Genomic DNA, 6,000 nt, shown 5'->3' with positions numbered 1-6,000 from the left:
GACTAGAGAAAAATAAGGAAATTATTTTTTTTCACCAAAAGAATTGCAAGAAAATAGCCAGTGTTGTCACCATTCTTCAACTGATGTGGATATTATTCTGTTCAACAGATCAGGAATTAGGTTCCATAGAACTCACAAACCATGGAGAAAATTATGTTGTATTATTGTGAAATAATATTTCTAAGAAATCTCAGTAAAGATATTGGGTTTTTTTCCAGTCCATTCCATTGCATTTCAGTGTGTTTGCATAGTGTAGGATCCCAGAGTCCTGTGATCTGACAGTTGACTTTTTGTTTTGTTTACATTTAGCAATTAATTGAAATTACTGTTTAAGTTAAGAGGTAAGTTAGGTTTCTTAGTTTTAAACAAGAGTATACAAGCTCTCAGAGTAGCTGTAGCTAGTTAATTAGGTAGCTAGCTCAAACTGGTTTCTGACTCTAGCAGAGCTGACAGCATTGTTTACAGAAAGTATAAATTCAGGGGACTCTGAGTGCTGCTTGTCTGCACTGAGTGCTGCTGGAGGGCAGAGAGCGTGAAGAAGGGAGGGAGTTCAGTCAGGAGGGGAACTATAAATTAAGAAAAAAAAATATTAAATTAATACAATAAAGATGGCAGGACAGGTGATGTGTCACAGCCGCAGTATGTGGGAGCTCCTGGATGCCATGGCAATCCTTGGCAACAACGTCTGTGGTAAGTGTCTGTGGCTTGAGGAACTTCGGCTCAGAGTCATCGAGCTGAAGGCTGAGTTGCAGACACTGTGATGCATCAGGGAGGGGGAAAGTACCTGGACACTTTGTTCCAGAAAGCTACCCTTAGGATAGGGTCATCTGTTTTGGTCAGTGGCCAGGGACAGGAGGGTGTTACTGCGAGTTCGGCAGGTAAAGGGATGGAGAAGGACTGGAGCAGCCTCAGCCATTGCAATTGAGCAACAAGTTCGAGGGTCTTGCAGATCGTATGGACAAGAGCGACGCCTGTAGTGTGAATGAGCAGACGGACCATGGCACAGGAAACCATTCAAGCGGAGGGAGCAAAAAGGAAAGTAGTGGTAGTAGGGGACAGTATAGTGAGGGGGATTGACACTGTTCTCTGCAGCAAAGAGCGAAAGTCCAGAAGCCTGTGTTGCCTGCCCGATGCCAGGGTTCCGGACATATGCTCAGGACCAGAAAGGAACTTGCAGTGGGAGGGGGAGGATCCAGTCATCGTGGTCCTTATACCAATGACATAGGCAGGACAAGGAAGGAGGTTCTGCATAGTCCCCAGGTCCTGATGGGGGACTTCATCCTAGGGTCTTAAAAGTGGCTAGTGAGATAGTTGATGCATCTGCTCTGATGATGCTACCTTCCATGACGGTGCTACTGATATGACCTCCTTTTTCCTCAACCGAGTATTTCCCTCCACTGTGGTTGACAGGGCCCTCAACCGTGTCTGGCCCATTCCCCGCACCTCTACCCTCACCCCTTCCCCTCCCTCCCAAGAACCGTGACAGGATTCCCCTTGTCCTCACTTTTCACCCCGTCAGCCTCCATATCCAAAGGATCATCCTCCGCCATTTCCGCCACCTCCAGCGTGATGCCACTACCAGTCGCATCTTCCCAACCCTTCCCCTGTCAGCATTCCGAAGGGATCGTTCCCTCCGCGACACCCTGGTCCACTCCTCCATTACCCCCACCACCTCGTCCCCATCCCATGGCACCTTCCCCTGCGATCGCAGGAGGTGTAATACCTGCCCATTTACCTCCTCTCTCCTCACTATCCCAGGCCCCAAACACTCCTTTCAGGTGAAGCAGCGATTTACTTGTACTTCTTTCAATGTAGTATACTGTATTCACTGCTCACAGTGTGGTCTCCTCTACATTGGGGAGACCAAGCGCAGACTGGGTGACCGCTTTGCGGAACATCTCCGCTCAGTCTGCAAGCAGGACCCTGAGCTTCCGGTTGCTTGCCATTTCAACACTCCCCCCTGCTCTCATGCTCACATCTCTGTTCTGGGATTGCTGCAGTGTTCCAGTGAACATCAACGCAAGCTCGAGGAACAGCATCGCATCTACCGATTAGACACACTACAGTCTGCCGGACTGAACATTGAGTTCAATAATTTCAGAGCATGACAGCCTCCCATTTTACTTTCATTTTTAGTTATTTTTTCTTCCTTTTTTTTGCATTCTTTTTTACATTTTTTACAATCTTTTTTTTCATTTATTTCATTTCATCTTAGTTTGTTCAGTTTGCTTACCCACTGTTTTTTTTTCAGGTTTGCACTTGCTGCTGTTCAATATTCAGTGTATTAACACCTAATCTGTACTAATGCTTTGTCTTTCAACACACCATTAACATATTGTTTGCCTTTGCTCCGTGACCTTTTGGTCAGCTATGTGGCCTGGTCCAATCTAGACCTCCTTTGTTATCTCTTGCCCCACCCCCACCTCACTTGCTTATAACCGGTGATAAGGTTATTTTCTAATATTTGTCAGTTCCGAAGAAGGGTCACTGACCCAAAACGTTAACTCTGCTTCTCTTTTCACAGATGCTGCCAGACCTGCTGAGTGGTTCCAGCATTTCTTGTTTTTATTTCAGATTTCCAGCATCCGCAGTATTTTGCTTTTATTATATGAGATAGTTGATGCATTGGTTTTGATTTTCCAAAATTCCCTAGATTCGGGGAAGTTTCCATTAGATTGGAAAATAGCCAATGTAACTCCTTTATTCAAAAATGGAGGGAGATAGAAAGCAGGAAACTAAGGCCTCTTAGCTTAACATCTGTTATAGGGAAAATGTTGGAGGCTATTATTAAAGACGTTATAGCAGGGCATTTAGAAAAATTCAAGGTAATCAGGCAGAATCAACATGGTTTTGTGAAAGGGAAATCATGTTTAACCAATTTATTGGAGTTATTTGAAGAGGTAAAATGTGCTGTGGATAAAGGGGAACCGATGGATGTACTGTACTTAGATTTCCAGAAGGCATTTGATAACGTACCACATCAAAGGTTATTGCGGAAAATAAAAGCTCATGGTGTGTAGGTGATAACATATTGGCATGGATTGGCTAGCTAACAGGAAACAGAGTGCAGGCATAAATGGGTAATTTTCTACTTGGCAAGATGTAACGAGTAGTGTGTCACAGGGATCCATGCTGGGGCCTCAACTTTTTACAATTTATATTAATGACTTGGATGAAGGGACTGAAGGTATGGTTGCTAAGTTTGCTGATGACACAAAGATAGATAGGAAAGTAAGTTGTGAAGAGGACATAAAGAGGCTACAAATGGATATAGATAGGTTAAGTGAGTGGGCAAAGATCTGGCAATGGAGTATAATGTGGGAAAATGTGAAATTGTCCATTTTGGCAGGAATAAAAAATGAAGCATATTATCTAAATGGTGTGAGATTGCAGAGCTCTGAGATGCAGAGGGATCTGGGTGTCCTTACACATGAATCGCAAAAATTTAGTATGCAGGTTCAGCAAGTAATTAGGAAAGCTAATAGAATATCATTTATTGTGAGGGGAATTGAATACAAAAGTAGGGAGGTTATGCTTCAGTTATACAGGGCATTGGTGAGACCACATCTGGAGTGTTGTGTACAGTTTTGGTCTCCTTATTTAAGGAAGGATGTAAATGCATTTGAAGCAGTTCAGAGTAGGTTTACTAGACTAATATCTGAGATGGACGGGTTGTCTTATGAGGGAAGGTTGGACAGGCTAGGCTTGTATCCGCTGGAGTTTAGAAGAATAAGAGGTGACTTGATTGAAACGTATAAGATTCTGAGGGTCTTGACAAGGTGGATGTGGAAAAGATGTTTCCTCTTGTGCGAGAATCTAGAACTAGGGGTCACTGTTTAAAAATAAGGGGTCATCCATTTAAGACAGAGATGAGGAGAAATTTTTTCTCTGAGGGTCGGGAGTCTTTGGAACTCTCTTCCTCAAAAGGCAGTGGAAGTAGAGACTTTGAATATTTTTAAGGCAGAGGTAGATAGATTCTTGATAAGCAAGGGGGTGAAAGGTTATTGGGGGAAGGCAGGAATGTGGTGTTGAGGTTACCATCAGATCAACCATGATCTTATTGAATGGTGGAGCAGGTTCGAGGGGCCGAGTGGCCTACTCCTACTCCTAATTTGCATGTTCATATGTAGGCACTATGACAATATCTTGGTAAGTTGATAGAAGTCGTGAGATGAGTTATTGTAGTAGTCACAGTAGTCACAAGACCTTTTTCACTGTTTAAATGATGGGGAAATCACTAGTTTTATGTAATATGTAGTTCTCAGACTATAAAAAACATTAGCAGATATTCAGGAGCTATCCACAGATCCTTTTACAGAAGCTTACTTTATACCATGTGAGGAGGGCAATGCAGAGGAATAAAAATATTACATTTCCACCAATACTTGTTTCATTATGTTCCCTCGTTCTCTCCAAATTCATATATATTAAACAATGTATCTATTGAAAATTATCTGCAATATGTGCAATCTGGGTAAATTAAGTCTTTTAGAATGGATTCACCATTTACTTTCCAGTTCCTTATCCCCATATATATTTTCTCTCTCCTGGAGTCACAGCATTCTCTGGCTAAGGGGATAAGCAAGTAACCCATTCCAATGGCACTAAAACCACACACTGGGCATTGCAGCAGAGCAGCTTGGGATGCAAAGCCCAGCCGTCTTCCCACCCTATGGGGAAGTGCCTCACCTCCACTCAGTGCTGAGAACAGATTCCAACAAGACTCGTGGGGGGCTTGGAGAACTCAGATATAAATGTATTAACTTTGACCATGTGATACAGCAGCAATCGGAGACTGAGTGAGAGCAGCGGTGTTCAAAAAGAGCAGCAACAGCGGGAAAGAAGGAGACTGAGTGAGACCGGCGGTGTTTAAAAAGAGAAGCAACAGCGCACCTGAGTTTTGAAAGGGGAAGCCAACAGTGACATCACAGGAGAGCTGCAAGGTGATTGGTTGGTGAGTAGCAGCTGTTAGAATATCATAAAAAATAAGGGGTAAATTTTTTATTGTTGAAAATAAAACCTCTAGAGATCAGGTGAGTACTACTAAAGTGTTTTTTCTTTTAATTTTAGATTGAAGTAGGTAGAACATGGCCCCTAGTATAATTAGTATTTTTTAATTTAGGGAGTAACTAATTAACCTAAGGGTAAGTCATGGCAGGAGAGCTCAGCCCCATGATATGCTCCTCCTGCGCTATGTGGGAAATCAGGGATGCTTCCAGTGTCCCTGACGACTATGTATGCAGGAAGTGTATCCAACTGCAGCTACTGACTATCCGCATTACGGAGCTGGAGCTGTGGGTGGATTCACTGTGGAGCATCCGCGATGCTGAGGACGTCGTGGATAGCACGTTTAATGAGGTAGTCACACCGCAGGTAATGACTGCACAGGCAGAAAAGAGATGGGTGACCACCAGACGGAGTAGTAGGCGCAGGCAGGTAGAGCAGGACTCCCCTGTGGCCATCCCCCTATCAAACAGATATACCGCTTTGGATACTGTTGGGGGGGATGACCTCCCAGGGGAAAGCAGCAACAGCCAGGTTCGTGGCACCACGGAGGGCTCTGCTGCACAGCAGGGGAGGAAAAGGGTTGGAAGACCTATTGTGATAGGGGATTCTATCGTAAGGGGTGCAGATAGGCGTTTCTGTGGCAGCAAACGAGACTCCAGGATGGTATGTTGCCTCCCTGGTGCTCGGGTCAAGGATGTCACGGAGCGGCTGCAGGACATTCTGAAAGGGGAGGGTGAGCAGCCAGAGGTCATGGTCCATATCGGTACTAACGACATAGGCAGGAAGAGAGATGAGGTCCTGCAAAGTGAATATAGGGAGTTAGGCAGAAGTTTAAAAAGCAGGACCTCTAGGGTTGTAATCTCAGGATTACTCCCTGTGCCACGTGCTAGTGAGGGTAGGAATGGATGCGTGGCTGAAGAGCTGATGTAGGCGGGAGGGCTTCAGCTACTTGGATCATTGGGATCTCTTCTGGTGCAGAGGTGACCTGTACAA

The sequence above is a fragment of the Heterodontus francisci genome, chromosome 13 (genome assembly GCF_036365525.1).
Source record: "Heterodontus francisci isolate sHetFra1 chromosome 13, sHetFra1.hap1, whole genome shotgun sequence".
NCBI lineage: Eukaryota > Metazoa > Chordata > Chondrichthyes > Heterodontiformes > Heterodontidae > Heterodontus > Heterodontus francisci.
This window is presented reverse-complemented; position numbering follows the sequence as displayed.